Raw genomic sequence first — 18,941 nt, 5'->3', positions numbered from 1 at the left:
TACCTTGGGCAGTATGGCCATTTTCACAATATTGATTCTTCCTATCCATGAGCATGGTATGTTCTTCCATTTGTTTGTGTCCTCTTTAAAACTCTTTGAGAATGATCATATTGAAGGAATTTTAGCAAGCGTATTTTCATTTGCAAGGTGATTTTAAAGTAACAGCTGACTCTCCATAACTGTGGGTTTCACGTCTGTGGATTCAGCCACCTGTGGATCAAATATATTTGGGGAGAAAAAGATGGTTCTATCTGTACTGAACATGTACAGACTTTTTTTTCTTGTCATTATTTCCTAAGCAATACAGTATAACAGCTATTTACTTAGCATTTATATTGTATTAGGTATTGTAAGTAACCTAGAGATGATTTAAAGTACATGGGAGGATATGCACAGGTTATATGGAAATGCTACACTATTACATATCAGGGACATGAGCATCTGTGAATTTTGGTATGGGAAAGGGTCTTGGAACCAATCCCTCAGGTATACTGAAGGATGACTGTAGTTCTAAATGATTGACATTAAGAGGTTAACCTCTGCTGCTGCGGAGGGTGTGATAGTAACCTCCAAAGATGTCCCTGTCCTAATCCCTGGAAGTTATGAATGTTACCTGACATGGCAAAATGAATGATGCAGATGTGATGAAGTTATGGGTCTTGAGGTGAGAGATTATTCTGCATTATCCATGTGGGTCTTAAATGTAATCATGAGAGTCCTTATAAGAGGGAGCAGAGGAAAATTTGCTGCAGAGAGAGAGAGGAGAAGGCGATGTGAAGATGGAGCAGAGAGAGAATTGGAGATGCCTTGCTGCTGGCCTTGTAGATGAAAGGGAAGCCCTAGCCCCGGGAGGCAAGCAGCTCTAGAAACTGGAAAAGGCAAGGAAGGAAACAGATTCCCCTCTAGAGCCTCCAGAGAGAGCAGGGCCTCGCTGAGGTCTTGGTTTTGTCCCCAGGAAACCCATTTTAGATTTCTTACCTCCAGAAATGCAAGAGAATGAATATGAGTTGTTTTAAGGCACCAAGTATATGGGAATTTGTTACAGTGGTAATTTGTTACATAGGAAACTAATGTTCCACTCCACTGTCTCACTAGTGAGCTTTTGGCCTAAGAGTATTGAGTTTAAAAACATAAAATTAATGTTTAAATGTATAATGAGCCTGTATGAAGCTATAATAGCTATGGTAATTCAAATAAGGGGAAAATTAAAATGTAAAAATATTCTGAAGTCGACTCTGGGGCATAGATTGTTAGGAAAAGCTTCAGAAGTAGATGGAATCAGAGAATATTTAGTTTCTTGGCATTTTAAGACACAGCTCTGTGTTGTACCATCTGTTTTGTGGGAGGAGTTGCTGCCGCCACAATATCATACAATCACTGGTTGTAAATTTTGTTGAAGACATTATGATCTCTTTCTTCCCAACCTTTCCTCTCTTCTCCCTCTGTCTTCCCCTAAACACAAACATGTGTTCCAAGTGGCTGAAGTTTTCGGAAGAACCACTCTGTACGCCGTGCACGTTTTTGATTTAATGCAAACTTCTAAGGCATCCTGAAGAGAAAAAGTGGTTTTCCTTTTAAAGAAATTTGATGGAATCTAGAGGATTTGATGCCTTTTTGGGTGAAATCCAGTGATAGGATTCTCTGCTAGATTATTACTTTTTTACTCTGTAGATAGTAAAGTTTTCTGACTTGATACTATTATCGGAATGAATTATTAATGTCCCTGAATTTACCAAGACACACATTTAATTCATGTGACTGTGTGATTCTTTTTAAAAAATGTATCTTGAGATGGAATATTTGTTTTCTTGAAAAATTTTAGTAGGAAAATTCACATTAGCATGTTATATTTACTCTAGTCCTCAGCTAGCATATATATATTTGCATCTCATTTTAGTGAAATAAGGCAGAGCATTTTTTGCAACTTGGATTTGGTTTCCTTTTATTCTTCATTTTCATTAATGCATTCCTTACTTTGGCACAGAAATCTGGTTTGCAACATTCTAGGAAAAATGCTTAATTACTGAAAAACTTTGAAATTCAGAAAGAACATGCAGGGGAGTATATTTCTTCATGTCACGTTTATGTGACTTTCAAAAACAGATAAAAATAATCTGTAGCTAAACCAAATTGGTGCTTTCATTGAAAGGATTTGGTTGTCAGTGGGACAGAATGAAATGGTGTCTAAGGCTTCCTTTAATTTAAAATGCCTTAAAAGGAAAAGCAAGATGCATAACAGAGCTTCTGCTGGCATGGGATCAGGCTCTTATTGAGATCTTTCCAGAATACTCGACACCGTGCAGCAGAATTGAACATTAATGTTGACTTTTAAAACCACTCCATGTGCATTGAGAGACTGCTCAGTTACTATGAACATCTGATCTTAAAAAAAAGAATAAAAAAAGATAGAAAGGAAAGTAACACTGGATTATGAGTTAGAAGATCAGAACTTCAGCTTTTGGATTCACCACTTCCTACCCACATCACTTTAGACAAGTCCCTGCTATGCACTGAGCTCCGGCTTCTTCATTTGAAAAGCAATGATATCTACTTTGCTTCCCATTTGGAGGGCTTAGGAGGCTCTAAGGGTTAGGTGTATGGAAACACATAGTAAAATATGATGTTATATATAATAAAAAGGAAATGCAAAATTATGAAGTTATTTTGATTGTTGCTAAAGTCATACAAAAGTAAATGTTTAGCACGCTTTTTTATGTATGGATGAGGTTGAGAATAATCAATTCTGCTCTTATGCTTTGAGACAAGGGAGGGGGAGCTGGGGCTATGTCAGCTCCTCTCTTTTCTAGAAGCCACAATTTGGCTTCCTTTAACTTTCGTTGCCAGGAGCATAAGACTGATGAATACTTCTCTGCCTTCATTAATCCCCAAACTGTGAAGGATGTTTTCAAGACTTTTCTTCTTTTGTCTCTGGTCAAAAGAGAACAAGATGTCTGTGTAAAGAAGAAGACAAATCACATTTTGTCAGATTAATGTTTTCTGCCTTAGTGTTACATACTATTATTTATCATAACTTGCCCTCAAATTGTTTGTTTTCTAGTTGTTAACAGGAATTCAGCTTTGTTATTATTTAATTTATTTTTAATCAACAAAAATTATATATATTTATAGTGTTCAACATGCTGTTTTGATATATGTACATCTTGTGGAATGATTAAATCCAGCTAATTAACATATGTATTACATTATTTACTTACCTTTCTTTTTTTTGTGTGTGGTGAGATCACTTAAAACCTACTCTTTTTTTTTTTTTTTTTGAGACAGAGTCTTGCTCTGTCGCCCAGGCTGGAGTGCAGTGGCACGATCTCGGCTCACTGCAAGCTCCACCTCCCGGGTTCACGCCATTCTCCTGCCTCAGCCTCGCGAGTAGCTGGGACTACAGGCGCCCACCACCACGCCCGGCTAATTTTTTGTATTTTTAGTAGAGACGGGATTTCACCGTGTTAGCCGGGATGGTCTCGATCTCCTGACCTTGTGATCTGCCCGCCTCAGCCTCCCAGAGAAAACCTACTTTTTACACAATTTTAAAGTATACAATAAGTTGTTAGTGTAGTCACCATGTGGTAGAATGTTAACTTTGTTTTTAGATTATGGCTGGGGCACAGGTTCTGCACAAATCAGACTATGATATTTCAGGTTAGAGAGGTCTTCTGAGAGAGCTAAGTGGTCTCAGTCTCTTTAATCAAGACTGCTGTCTCCAGGATATCAGAGACTTTTCCTTGGGTTCTGAGTAGCATGAAATGATACTGCCCAAATAATTACCATTCGAGATAGTTTTCACTATTGGAATTACCTTCTAAATTAGCCAGATGCAAACATTAGGCTCTGTTGTAAAAAGAATATATCTCTTTAACTTAAGGGAGTGTAAACTGGGAACAGGATATATTCCAATTCTGTATCAAAATGAGTAACAGAGATAAGAGGAACATTATATTATGACATCAAAAAATCTTTTGTGTGTGATGTGCATTTCACAAGCTGTAGAAGGACTGTGTAGCACTGTTGTAAATATACCTATAAAATTCATCACTCCAAGAGTTAAAGAATATATCATAATGATTCATTGTAAATGATTTCCATAAGGGTTTGGATGAGTATATGAATTAAAGAGCCATTAATGACTACTGGAAAATTCAGAAAATTCCTGTTACACTACGTATCAGGAAACTCACAGCCACAGATGCAGACGAAGATTTGAATGGCCTAAGACAACAATGACTTCTCAGATATCTTCTGGAATTGGCATGGCAGGCCAAATAGACTATGGTTCAGTTGGTGACAATTTGTATGTCTAATAGTTGTCACCAAAAATATGCTCCAAGCTTGTTTAACTCAGTTCCTTGAATTATCTGAAATTATATTTTAAAACATTTCTCTACTGAGAAATTACAAAGATAGCCTTAGGTTGAAATTCTAATTGGGAGGTAAATGAAGGGAACTGTGATATATAGCAATACATGGAAAATTTTCTAAATTTGCTTTAACTCGGGAGAAGGATTAGAAATGTAATATGTTTTAAGAAAATGCAATTTTATTTGTTTCAACTATTAGCTGTAAATGGAATAAGGCTGGCAAGTAGTTCCTTAAAGGAACTTACATAGTTCCTTTAAAAGTTTGCTATCACCCATTTATGAAACTCCTTTGCAACTAAAAGTACAATGTAAAATAACTTTTACAATGTTATGTAAAAGAGTTCTTACAAAGAACTCGAAAAACCAAGTTTCCAAAATGTATTATTTACTTCCCAATAGTTTGTGCTTGCCAATCTAGAAATAAATAGCATCTATGAATTACATGAAGTTGCCATTTGTATGTCAAAATCTGTCAAATACTGGAGATTTTAATGTGTTCAAATACACACTCATTCTCCCAATAAAGCAATAAACATTTGCTATATTATCACTGTCTAACACAGTGCTTGGTGTGCTGTGAATTCTCACTGACCCTTTGTAGAAGGAATGAATGAGGTCGTAAATGAGCAGAAGATTGAATGAGTGAATAGGTGAGACATCTGGGCTGGGCGTTGAGCCAGATGCCATGGGAGTTAAAGTGGCATGGCTTTCAATCTTAAGGCTGTTTCTTTTAATGTTCTTTCCAGATTCCCTGAAATTAATTTTTCCACCATCGTGGCCCTTTGGAGGTTGCCTCACCAGAGAGTCCTTCCCTAGACATTCTATCCCCATGTAAAATCCGTTGCTTTTTCCTCTGCATTTAGTTCCTTTCTCCCTCCTATTACCCGAAATAATATTCTTTCTAGTTTATATATTTTTTGTTTTCTGTCTTCTCCAATAAGGTGCGTGACTCGAGCCACCTTGTCTTGTTCAGTAAAGTCTCCGCAGTTCCTAGAAGAAGGGGTGGCCTATGATAGGTTCTCAGTACATGTTTCTTGAATTAATGAATGAGTGGTTTGGGGAAAAACTATCTAGTGAGAGCAGAGGATTTGCCAATGGTCTAACTCAGAAACTACACTTTAAGATGAAATTCTGAGACTTCTTACAGAGTTTAGGGTATTACAATGATAAACTTTGGGTACATATGGATAGTCTAATACCATGATATTGCAGGGGTTCTGAGGCTGTGGAACCAGTATCTACTCATTCAATAATTTTATGTTGGGGCCGGGCATGGTGGCTCACATATGTAATTCCAGCACTTTGGGAGGCCGAGGCGGGTGGATCACCCGAGGTCAGGGGTTTGAGACCAGCCTGACCAAGATGATGAAAACCGCTCTCTACTGAAAATACAAAAATTAGCCTGGTGTGGTGGCATGCACCTGTAATCCCAGTTACTCGGGAGGCTGAGACAGGTGAATCAGTTGAACCCAGGAGGCGGAGGTTGCAGTGAGCTGAGATCATGCTATTGCCCTCCAGCCTGGGCAACAAGAGTGAAACTCTGTCTCAAAATAATAGTAATAATAATAATAATAACAACAACAATAATAATAATAATAATAATTTTATGTTAGATGCCTACTAAGTGTCAGGCAATGGGTACTTAGCAGACCATAGAAGAAATGTAAAAGTGAACTTTCCAAGTTCTTCCTCTCATCCCGTTCCTCCTTTCTTCAGCTCCTATGGTCACCTGCCTTCCCCTTGTAGTGATGCTGTCCTGGTGAGTCGTAGAAGGCATCACCTTATACCCACCCATTCCCTCTGCTTGGCCAGAATTGCTCAGTGCTTGCAGATGATGTAACCTCCCTTCTCCTTTTGAGGCATTGATTTATCTTGCCTGCCATTTTTCACTGTTGAATCCACAGAGCTCTGATAAGCATCCTTGGGGTTGCCTCATTGTAAATTTGTCCCTAGTTGTAGATTCACTTTTTCTTCATCCTACGTTTTGAAGCATTTACTCTGTAATAGGTACTGAGAATACAGTGATGGAGAAGACAAACATGGCCGTGAAACCTGTCAGAACTTCCCTCGTGCCAAAGAAGATGGGTAGTTGCGAAGTCACTGCAGTGAGGTGGCAGGAGGGCTGTGGAAGGGAAAATAGAGGAGGATCTGGAGCACAGAGCAAGGCAGTGGTAAGCAGGGGACTTCAAGGAAGACCTTACAAAGGAGGACCATTCTCTGGACACCCGCAGAAGGGAGAAGGCTTAGGTGGACAGAGGGGAAGGCTATTCTAGGCAGAGGGAGCTGCATGTTGAAAGGAGCGTGACTTAAGAAAGTTTGCAGCAGCCGAAGGACTGAAAATGCTGTATCTGTCCATTCCACGGTCACTGGCATGCATTGATGGGAATTTTACAAACTACCCCTTCTGCAGCGTGGAGAATGGATTGGAGCAAGGAGCGATCAGATGCAAGGAGACCACTTCAATTGTGACATTTAGAGTAGTGATAAGGGAGTGGGAGGGAATAGGTCCACTTAACAGATATTTAGGAGGCTCAATGTACAGGATTTCATGACTACTGGATGTGGGGGTGGCGGAGGCTTCATGAGGAAGAGGGAGATGATATTCCCTGGTGTCTTGCTCAATCCATAGAACAGGTGCTCTAGTGATCAAAATGAGAAACAGTGGAGAAAAGTGTATGCTCTGGTTGTTTGTGGAATGCAGGGTGATAAATTCAAAGCTTTGTATCTTCAGACTCAACCTACTCATGGTGACTCATCTTTCCCTGGTCGCTAGGATTCCATGATCACGTTCTGGAAAAGCTTCCCCAAGGCATGTTTCTGAAGTTTTACCTTGTGCTAGAAGAGCAGCCTTCCACGGTGGGCACCTCTAGGGTAGAGCACAAGTTCTGCCTGGGTCACCATTCAGCATTTGCAGGTGCCTGTTTCCTTCTCTCTTACACTGACTGAGACTTTATCTCAAAGACTTTACAGGAGATTGCATCAAACATGGAAGCCAAGAAATAAGGAAAGACCTCAGGAGTACATCCTGTAAAGGGCAATAAGCATTTAGAGCTGTATTGTGTAGAAACCATGGAAAAGCCTATTTGACAAGAGAGCCAATTCATTCCTGAAGAAGGTGATTAAGGCATGTGTGGGAAAAACAAAATGATGGCATTTAGATAAACTGTTACTGGGAAGTCATACTGCACCAGATGGTATATTCTTTAAGACTGCTCACATCCCCTCTCTCTGAGGAACTAGTTATCATGTAAATCTGCACCAAATACTCTGGGATGGTTTTAACCTGAAAGTGACTTGAAGATAATGGCGATACAGACCCACTACTTTAGGGCAATGGTGAAAACTGAATCATGCCTTCTGTGTCGACTCAGGTGCTTCTTTATTATAGTGAGAAAACATGATTAAACCTAATTGCAATGAAACACACCCATGCCATTTATGAAAATTATTTTATTTCTAGTAAAATAATACCTATGTTATCTTCCTAATGGCATCTCCTTTCTAACAAGAGTAAACATTGCTGTATGAGGAATTGATGCCCATTTGATTTTTTTATTGGTTGTAGCAAACTTAAAAGAAATCAGCTTTCAAGAAATACTCAGTAAGTATTTAATTTTAAAAGTTATCTCAGCAGAAGCTCATGCGTCTGGGTGGTTACAGAAAAGAGCTCCCTGTAGGAAACACGGTGATCCTCGGATAGCGCATAGAGGGGGAGGCATGATTTCAGCATGAAAGTGAACCCATGGGAATTGGTGTTGTGTTCTGTGACCTGATAACTGGGGGTGCTGCTCTGGAAGCTCCCTGTTGGGCTTGGCTTGCAAATGATTTGTTTTGATAAATTTCGTCACCTTCTTAACATGTCCACTTGCAGTTTTTGCCCACAATTAGTAAGGGGTGCATGGAAGCCATACTGAGATTTTGTACCCCATAAGCCATCTTAGACCTCATCTGGAGCGTGCAAGAGACCTAGGACCTTTCCTTTCAACCCTGACCCATGGGGCCACATTTCATTGTTCATTAAGCATGGCCTCTGCTTTAAATGGGATCTCTTGCTGGCAGTCTCTCAAAGCACTGAACTGCGTAAGACTATCTGGATAGTTACTTGCAGCCCAAAATGAAAGGTTTCAAATATGACCCATTATATTAATTATTTTTTTTTAATAATTTGGGAGTCACCCTGAACATTAGAGCTGTTTAATAGCTTATTAGATCTTCACGTATTAACACACTGCATAGCAGCTAAATGTAGATATAAACAAACTAAGAAATCAGGCAACTTTAGCAACTTCTCACCAATGGCTTGAATTTAAAGCAATGTACATAGCCAGGTAAAAGAGTGTCCCCATTATAGCTAAAATAAACTTAAAACTTTTGGAACTAAATTGGCCTTTGTCTATTGCTCAATCAATCTTCTAATGATTCTAAAAAGAAGCCTAAATTATCTAGTCCTTTCTATTCTTTTATCAATAATGTAAATTACTCTGGGCGAAAGTGTTACTTTAATTATACTTGAAAGTTTCACATGAGATTGAGGACCACCAGTAGTCCAGTGCTATTTCTTTTGATATCTCAACTCATTCTGTATGGTTTTAGTTTCTGGATTTTTCATCTGGCTGTATTTTGTGGCTTACATGACAGTTAATCTACCAGGACAAATTTCTGATTGCTCACTTTGAGACTGTTCCTACTGATCACAGAAATTGTAAGCCAGAAAGTCAAAGACAACGAAGACAAGCCGTGCTGCTTATCCACAACCCTGCACCATACCTCCTAGCAGCAGTTAGAAATAAATCATTGTCTTAGCTTCAGCAATTTGGTCTTCCTCTTGGGAAAAGCTGCCAGCAGAGGTATTTTGGGAGCCATCTGCAAGGTTCTCCTTCACCAGAGTCCTCAGCTCTCAAGGACTGGGGTGACTGTGTTTGGGTTCTGGCATTCTGGCTGCTCTCCTTTCTGGAAGAGAGAGACTGAGTAACTCTCCTGCAAGCGCTTCAGGGGGAGTCAAATGAACCAGTCTGGTTTGACAACTTGTAGCATTCAATCAAGAAGCCTTCCAAGGGGAATATGAGGCTACAATCTAGCAGACTATTTCCTGTTCTCCAAAACATCCAGGCTGTATCTGAGATCACACACTGTTAATTATTGAAAATAACTGATGGAGTGTGGGTGTGGTTTGAAAGTGTGAGTCATAGGCATGTGAAGTTTAATTTTTAAAAAATTATACTAAATGGATTTCCTCAGGATAAAGCAAACCCAAATGAGCTCTCTATTGAAAGTGAAATCCTTTCACCTTTTGCCTTCTGTGAACTAAGAAATAAGTCTAGACTCAGGGCAGGGAGAGGAAATTGGGACTCACATGCTTGGTCCCCTTGATATGAAATCGGCTTATCACCATTGTAGGAATACTAAATATTTCTGGATTTTTTTTTGTTTTAGAATTTGTCTTTTCTGCTCAAATGCAGGACAAATAGTAAAACTAAATTAGAATTTCAATTCTTCAGTGTTCTGAACTTTGCTGGAATTTTTGATCAGGAGAAATTATGTACTGAGTAACAAGTTTTTATTTCAGTTAAAAATGAGTTCCACGACTGCTATGATGATTGGATACTATCTATTACACCAAACACAGGGGTGAGGAAAACAGAGAGGAAAATGGAAGCCTTTGGAGAAGGTGATACATTGAAAAATGAGGATATGACATTAAAGGAACCTGTTGCTTTGGCCCTTGCCATTGGTTGGACATCAGGGTATAATCCGCTGGTGGTGTTGGTGCCAATGTGGTGTCTCTGCTTGGGACCCATGGTGACCCAGCTCCCATGACCTGGCTCCCAGCTCCTTCTTTGCCCTCATTCACCGATTCCTCCCTTGCACCTGTCTCCAGCCTCACGTACTCGCTTTTCTTCAGGAAGGGTTCTGTGCTGACGTCACCTCTTCAGGGGCAGCTCTACTGACCACTCTGTATAAGTCCTATGAAGCATTCCCCTTGCCCCTCAGCATGCTCTGCGCTTCATAGCACTTATGCTTTCCTGCTGTTGCATTCAAGACCCCGGTACTTACTGGTTTATTTCCTGTCTCCTTATGTGAATCCATGCTCTGTGAGAAAGGGGACTTTGCCCTGCTTACTTCTGCATCTCTAGAACTTGCAGAAGTTTCTGGAAAACAACAGAAGCTGAATATTTGCTAAATACATTAATGAAAATAGGGTTTTTAAGCTTTTGCGGAAACTGTATTTGTAAAAATAAACATTTTTTTCTTGGTTTTATAACATTAGCAAGCAGATTGCAATGTATGATATGAGGCTAGTGAAATGCATTTCTTTTCTTTTCTTTCTTTGTTTTTTTTTTTGAGACCGAGTTTTGCTCTTTCCCAGGCTGGAGTGGAGTGGCGCGACCTCGGCTCACTGCAGCCTCTGCCTCCTGGGTTTAAGAGATTTTCCTGCCTCAGCCTTCCGAGTAGCTGGGATTACAGGCATGTGCCACCATACCTGGCTAATTTTTGTATTTTTAGTAGAGACAGACACCATGTTGGCCAGGCTGGTCTCGAACCCCTGACCTTGTGATCTGCCCACCTCGGCCTCCCAAAATGCTAGGATTACAGGCATGAGCCACCACACCTGGCCGTGAAATGTATTTCATTATAATTAGAGGGAATGCTGAATGCCAGATGTCATTTATTGAGCACTTTGTTCCAGGCATTACTAAGGACATTTATTGACTTAAATGATGCCAAATCTTTGGGCTTTAAAGAAATCTATGACTTAAAATTAATCTTTGTTTCATCCTAAGAAGTTGTTTTATAATATGCCCAGTGTGGCAGGCAATGAACTCCCCTATCCTTAAAGAGTGATGGCATTTTAAGGGCAGTGCTATTGTGCAGATCTTCATCCGTGACAAGGTGTCCAACATTTGAAGTGTTTAGTTTTAAAATTTTAAATGCAACGTTAGGATACTATGTAAAATACACGGAGATGGTTCCATGTGAAGTTCAAACCATTCAAGGTTGGCTCCAGCATGTGGATGACTCTGATCAGTAGCACATGGTAATGGAGTGAATATGGTTGCTGTGATCCCAGGCTCCTGTGTTTGGCTCTGAAATTAACTAACTGGGAGCTTTTCATGGAAATACATAGTCTCTAGGACACCACTTCCTAGATACAGACAGGCTTTCCCCAGCAACCTGCTATGAGCGTCCAAGATGTTACCTGTGCCTGGAGCCCAGGGGGCTCTTTTGGTTTCCTCTTCCTTGCTGAACCTCACAGTTCTGCCTTAGGTCGTGGTTTGTGTTCCTAAGGAAGAAAGTCAGACAAGTCCCTTCCTCCTGAGGGGTGAGGAAGTGCCCCGCTATGCGTACCTTATCCTGCAAATGGGTGAGTGGTTTCACAGTGTAGTTTGAATTCTCTCTCTCTCTTTATTTTATGTGATTTTAAATACCGGAGAAGCCAGAAGCTCTGTTTCCTTTCACTGACAGCTTTATCCCAGTTATTCATATATTCCCTCTGCTGTCATTATTTGGACAGAGTGCAAAATGATCAAGAAAATGCCTTCGCTAAAATAAAACTTGTAGCTCTGGGTGAGCCCGGGTTTAATGTGTTACCATCCCTTTGGGAAAATATCCAGGAAATCAAAGAGTGAAACAAAATCTGTTGACGCCTGACACTTTTCTTCTTGTCTTTGCTTTCCTTTCCTTCTTCCTTCTCCATTACTCTGTCCTTCCCCCAGTTAGAACCCTTTGGGAAAGGGTATTTAGTTGTAGAGTGGCCCCTGTTTTCTCAGGCATCTTGTCTCTGATGGATTTCAAAGGCTTGCTCCTCTGCTTGAAGTTGAGGACTGCAGTGCTAAAGGCCTCCCACCATGACTGCGCTCTCTGGTTTCTCTGGGAGCCTGCCAAGTACCAAGTGACAAGCTCAGCACGTGTTTCCTTGGACAGGACTAGGCTGGCTGACACTTGAGGAAGCCCATGCAACTCCGTAAGCTCAAGACACAGGATGTTTAGAGATACCCACAGCTGAAAGCGACTCCAGGCCAGCTCTCTGCCATCTCTGGCATATGTTTTTGCTGGGATACTGTCAGTCTTGTCATGAATGTCTTAGCTACTTCAAATCATGTGCTTAAAACATGGTTGGCTCAGCCTGGCGTTCTTACCCTGGGTCAAATGATGCCTCTGATATTCATATATATATCTGTGGATAATTCCTTAAATATAAGGGGAACGTCATCGTTGCAAATAGTTGACTGCTTCTGCTTTTATTTAAATTCCAACTATGCATGTTATACCCATCATCTGTCTTAATTGCTACAGAGCAATAAACCCTACGCTCAAGGAGAAATAACCCATGCTGAACACAGGAATGTGTTGTGTTTCCTCAGTTCTTTACCTGGATCCTTCAGCGACTTCCTCAATAGTGTTATTTGTTATTTAAAAGATATTTAGGGACAAAGAGTAAGAGCCGATTCAGAATGCTCATGATTAAATATTTGTCCATTTTGGTTTCTGTTTGAATATTTTGACTAGGCCACAAAAAATACAGATACCTCAATTCCATCTTATGCTTACTAATTACAGTAGAACAATCTAGAAACTGATCAAGTTATGTTTTCTACGGGTGGATGAATGGAAAGTTTTGGGTTTTCCATTTTGTAACAGGAAAATGAGTAGCTGCACCTATGGGAAGACTCAATTGATGGCACATTAGCCAACCAAGACCTGTGTTTTGTCATGTAACAGCTGTGTGTCCTGAGTCCTTGGGTGCTCTTGGGGTGACCATTGGAACTCAGGCTTTTTTCTCTTTTGCTCAGTCATCTTTGGTGTGAGTAGTTTTTGTCTTCTTGGTCAGCACTTAAAGGGTGTAAGACAGCTGCTGCCCCTACAGCCCAGAGCCTGGATTCCAGCAGGAGGAGGGAAGGGAGCTGGTCCTTCTTCTTCCTGAGTAGGGAGAAGGGATATGGTAACATCAGCATCTACTTCATGTTTCTGAACTCCTCCATTGGGAACATTGCTTTTGGATGCTTTCCTTTACCTGCTTAATACGGTTTCTGTATTCTCTACATAGGAAAATACCCAGAAGGATGTGTGTGTATGTTTTTGTGTGTGTACTTAATAAAGTATTTCATACGCACGCACACAAATACACAGACACATATAGAGACATATGAATGCGTTGACATTTATCTTTAGAGTAAAAGTAATTCAATGGCAATTTAGGTTCTCCTCTACATTTTAAGAATGCAAGTAAGCATAGACTTTAGTTTTCTATGTTTCAAATAGAGGTCAGAGATTAAATTGTGTTAGCAAGCATTTTGAGACAATTGCATGAAACCGCTGAGGTGTTTTGTTATCCACATATATTTTAATTGGAGAAAAGCCATTTTATTCAGAATATTGTTGATTCTTCCCATAGTCTTTGTATTAAATCATCATAAATATCAAGAAAATCAGTGTAAGAACTTCTAGCCTCACACAGGGACCATTATATCAGTATCTAGATTTTTTTCATAAAGGGATGGTTAATTCTTCTACTAGGGTATTAATTCAGCTTGATATTTAATTAACAGTTTAGCTTCTGAAGATATGGATGAAAGATTCTCATAGAGTCAATGCCAACTTAGAAGGGGTGTGTTGGCAAGCTCCAGGAAGGCAGGGAGAGCCTCCGGAGGGAGCAAGTGTACTTGGAATTGCAACGTAAACATATTCCTCTCCTAAAACACATACAGTGTGGACCGCAGCCAGGCACAGACCACACGTGAAACTCTGCATGTGGGGTTGCCAGAATTAGCAGATTTTTCATTGGAAGTATACCCTATATACTGCATGTAATATAGTTATATTAAGATGTTATTCATCATTTATCTTAAATGCAAATTGAACTGGGTGTCCTGTATTTTGTCCAGTTCCCTATCCTCAGCAAACCTCAGTGTGGGCCATTGTGTGACATCAGCATGGATCAGCTCAATGGATTCCCTGAGGATGGAGTGGGATGATGTCTGGATCAGTCAGGAGAAAATGAGTGTCTTGCTGGTAATACAAGATGTACTTTCATTACAAATGCACACGTCAAAAGCTAACATGATGAAAACCGTTGGAAGGTTTGCTATTTTGCCAGACATTTCTTAACATGTGTCTTATGAGCAGAAGCTCTCTTGTCATTTGGAAAGAATATCACTTCAGAGGCCCCATGGGGATGACATCCGCCCCACCGTCAGGATCAATATGTAGTGAATTTATGAAGGAACAAGTCCAAGCCATGTGCTGCATTTAATAATGCATTATAATAACATAAAATGAGCTGAGGATTAATCAAAACTTTATAAACTGGTGCTAAATTGACTTAGCGATTTACATCTGGCTCTGTGTGGTTGGCCCATTGACAATAAATTATCTCCAAAAAGTTGCAAAGCCATTTCTTCTTAATTGCATATGTTGTGCTGTAGGGTGATACAGAAGATATTAAAATATGAGTAACAGATGGATACTGGCTAATGGAGCTTCAGATCTCATGTATTTTCTTATTGTTTTCTATTTATGAACCTATTGCTGTAAAATAAAACACCCCCCCCACTTTTTTTTTTTTTCAGGGCAGCACCAGCTTCAGCCTTTTTTTTTTTTTCCCCCAAGCTTTCTTATTTCAGTTTCTTCTTGCTACATTACTGTGTGGTGGAAGCATTTCTGTGCTCTGTACTTCATGTGACGTTTGGTTTTCGTTATTAGTGGATGAAAGTTAATGATACACAGCCACACTGGGGCACTTTGAAGGAAACGACAGTATCTGTGTGTAGATGATTGTGGTTTTATTATTTATCTGCTATTGCTGTAGTATCTTTGTCTTGAGCGATAAGGGAAAAGTAAAATACTAAAGAACTGAACTGTCCATTTCTGGACTGTAAGTAAAGATGCTGCCTGTCAAACTTCCTGTTCATACATCAGTTTATTTATAGAGTGTACTTTGTATGTAACATTGACTGATAATGTTACTCTGTCTTCAGACAGCTTGCAGTTTAATGGAGGAAGAAGACAAACGTGCAAATAACTAGGTCAATGAGGCACTCTTCACATTCCACTGGAAGCTAGGCTGCTTTGTACCATTGTTAATTTCTGTGGTTTTGGAGTGCATTCATTAGCCAATACACCCCTTGTTCTTATCCATTCTCTGCTTTTTTCTTTATTTGGCATTTGATGACATTTTTTAATGTGGGGAAACTGAGTCAGGTGAGGTGGAAAGAAAATAAGGACATGACACTACATTATTTGATGTTTTTCCTTAAAAAAAAAGTTCTTCAAGTTTGTGAAGTTTTACGAGCACAGGACTTGGATTATTGTGAAGAGTGTCTCTAGGGGCCAGTTAACCATTTCAGGACCCTCTGCTCCCATCTCCCTTGTTCCACCAGGTGGCACCACAAAAGCACAAGCCGCCTCCTCATGGAAGGTATGAGGAGGACCTTTCTGTGCCTGTATTTACATCCACTGCTTTGCGTTTACTCACATAGTTGCGGCATTATCATAATTGAAACATGCGTACATTTTCGTGACGTTCCTTATAGCTTGCAGTAACTAATATATCTGTTTGACAGAGTGAATGCTGTAACTGTTAATCATATACACAGAATATGTCAAATACAGACGAAAACGTATGCTAACAATTCCACACCTAACCGCAGCCTAAATCGTGCTAAATATGTCACATGTATTCATGGTTTAAGTTTGATTCCAGCTATGCAGCCTTGAGTCATAACGGCCCCAGGCATGAGAAGGTTATTGGGTCAGAGTTGGTTATTGTAGTACTTAGACAACGGGCTCATGGGAAACAAACGACTCCAGGGTGTGTGCCGCGGTTTTGCAATATGAGGCTCATCTACTGTTCCCACTGTTTTATTCCCTGCTGCCCTATCTCGGCTGGGAAATGCACCCTGTGGACCCCACGTCTTCATAATGATGGCGCCTCAATGACCAAGCACCTTCCATGTAGCATCCATACGGCAGTCTGAGTAAGCTGAAGGATAACAAGTTTAAATTTATCTTTTAAAAATGTCAGAACTTCCAGAAATTTGTATTAAAATTTCTAAATTGTATTTCTGAACTGAAAGAAAGTATTACGAAGTTTGCAATTATCTCCAAAGAATTCGATGGATGGTGAATGAAAGTCCTTTGCTCCTCACGGTGAAATTGCTGTATGGAGACTCCTTATATTTATTTATGATAATGGTACTCTCAAATATATTATCATAAATGTAGTGCCTGACCCCGGGATGGTTATGACAGGAATGGTGCCTCCTGGGCCATATGGCCCAGACAGAGGAGGTGTAGCTCCGGATCAGTCAATTTGCGTATCAAAGGTAAACTCCAGATTGGGCCCATGGTCATCTTTAAGAACTGACTAGCTCAGGGAGGGGCAGTCTCTTCCCAGCCAGAAAGCTTTTTTAAGCTATCAAAACATCACAGTATACAGAAAATTTAAAATTATTTACAATATAACCACTTACATACAGGATCAGATAGACTGTTAGGGTTAACTTGGGATGGTGTCTTTGCATACATCTCTGTATACAGCTTTGCCTGTGTCATGTCCCCAAGAAGTTACACATAATTTACTAACTTAGAAAATAATAGAATGAATCTTCCTCTAAGCAGTAGCGAAGAGTCAAACGACAGACCAAAAGAGGGACTAACGTGAAATGTGCAGTTTTAGGAAGAAATTAATGAAGGCAAATCAACCTCGTGGTTAACAGCAATAGCCTTATAGTTGAGCCACTGTTCCATCGCTTACTTGTGTAAGTAACATCCCTGTGTCTCTTTTGCCTCATCTGTAAAGTGAGGACAATGATAATACTTCCACATAGGGTTTTTTGAAGATTAACTGTCACCATCTGTGACATGCTTATATGCTTGGTATCTTGAAGTGCAGGCTAAGTATTTGCAAACACAGTCTTTATCAAGTGCCTGCTACCAGAGTATGCTGTGCCACTCAACATCAAGTCTCACATATTGTGAGGTGTACCCAATTATTGAGATGTGCTAGGAAACAAGTATCTGAAGCTCTGGCTAGTTTCTCCATTATTGGCACTACAGCCGTCTCTGTCCCCAGTCAATTGTGTCTGAACCTGATGGAGTATATATTTGAAAATATCCTAGAAAAGCAGCAGTCATAAAAAAAAGTGAGGGCTTTTTTTTTTTTTTTTAAAAATAAAAAGATACTTGTGCATACATTTCGCAGCAAGATAAACAATGGTGATGCTTTTCCCGAGAAACCAGTGATGCTGACTAGAGGCTGCTTACTCTTGGGAGCTCATCATTGATCATCAGCTGATTGTCTCCTTAGCTTTGTGGCTTCACTAGCTCCCAAGTGTTTCTGAGAGAAATACTATGTCCCTGTAAGTATCTAATGTGCTCAACTAAAGGGGAGAGAAAAATGCTACCATGTGATATTCTCTTTAATAAGGCATTGCATTTGTAAGACCGTACCAGATTAACCAATTTAAAAGACAAATATTGAATTCATATTCAAGGCTATTTCAAGGCCTTTTCTCTCTATGCATATTAAAACACAAATGAATGGTGATTATCTCAAATGCTCTGCTTGGAGCTTTGTCACTCCTGGTAGCTGGTAGCAGGTTGTGTGTGTGGTTTTATGGGCTTAGAAAAGATCCTCATAGACTTATCTGTAAATTATGGATATGTATATCTGAAAATTTTGTAAAAGTGAAAAATCAAGGCAGTGTCTATGGAGACCCAGCCTTCCTTAGGCAATTGAATACTCTAGGATGGTCATTTTTTTCTGGACTACTTGGCAGGCAGACTGGTGACCGAGCGGACAGAGTTTATACCTTAAATTCCAACAACTCTGAATTTCAAATTTTGACCCTGCCGCATCCCAGCTGGGTTGAATTGGACATATTTTCTGACCTGAAAAAACATGGTAATATTTCTTTTGGCTGTATTCCCTGTAATTCTGATGTCAGTGGTAGCTACTTCATTACAGTTCAGCGGCCTCTGTGGACCGTCTAGGTGGAAGTTTCTAGTGCTTCCCTACAAAATAAACTTCTATTAGTATATTACACCTCAGCTTCATCTGAAATTCATTTTATCAGGTTATGCAATTATACATTCTTCATTAGTTGACATTATTCAAATGTTTACTTAAGAAATATTGAGACTGGGCGTGGTGGCTCACGCTTATAATCCCAGCACTTTGGGAGGCTGAGGTGGGCAGGAGTTCAAGACCAGCCTGGCCAACATAGTGAAACCCCATCTCTACTAAAAGCACAAAAATTAGCTGGGTGTGGAGGTGCACGCTTGTAATTCCAGACACTTGAGAGGCTGAGGTAGGAGAACTCCTTGAACCCGGGAGGCGGAGGTTACAGTGAGCCGAGATCACGCCACTGTACTCCACTCTGGGTGACACAGAACGAGATTCCATCTCAAATAATCATAATCATAATCACAGTAATCATAATCATAATGAAATAAAATAAATATTGAGTTCTCTTTTTATTTAAGTTCTAGGGTACATGTGCATAACGTGCAGGTTTGTTACATATGTATACTTGTGCCATGTTGGTGTGCTGCACCCATCAACTCGTCAGC

The 18,941-nt window shown here is 39.9% G+C and overlaps 1 protein-coding gene and 1 long non-coding RNA gene across 2 annotated transcripts in view; one reads left to right on the top strand and one right to left on the bottom strand.

Moving 5' to 3' along the window:
- Positions 1–3,889, bottom strand: part of LOC105510968 — a 5,909-nt gene extending 2,020 nt beyond the window's left edge. The window contains exons 1-2 of the long non-coding RNA XR_001001645.1: positions 3,812–3,889; positions 2,866–2,951 (exon numbers count right to left, since the gene is read on the bottom strand). This is a non-coding gene — a long non-coding RNA (uncharacterized LOC105510968). The remainder of the gene's footprint in view (positions 1–2,865; positions 2,952–3,811) is intronic.
- Positions 1–18,941, top strand: part of SEMA5A (sema domain, seven thrombospondin repeats (type 1 and type 1-like), transmembrane domain (TM) and short cytoplasmic domain, (semaphorin) 5A) — a 539,042-nt gene that overhangs the window by 33,233 nt on the left and 486,868 nt on the right. The window lies entirely within an intron of this gene.

Source organism: Colobus angolensis, unplaced genomic scaffold, assembly GCF_000951035.1.
Source record: "Colobus angolensis palliatus isolate OR3802 unplaced genomic scaffold, Cang.pa_1.0 Scaffold196, whole genome shotgun sequence".
NCBI classification, from domain to species: Eukaryota; Metazoa; Chordata; class Mammalia; order Primates; family Cercopithecidae; genus Colobus; species Colobus angolensis.
Note: the sequence above shows the minus strand (reverse complement) of the source record. Positions and strands in the feature narration are given on the sequence as shown.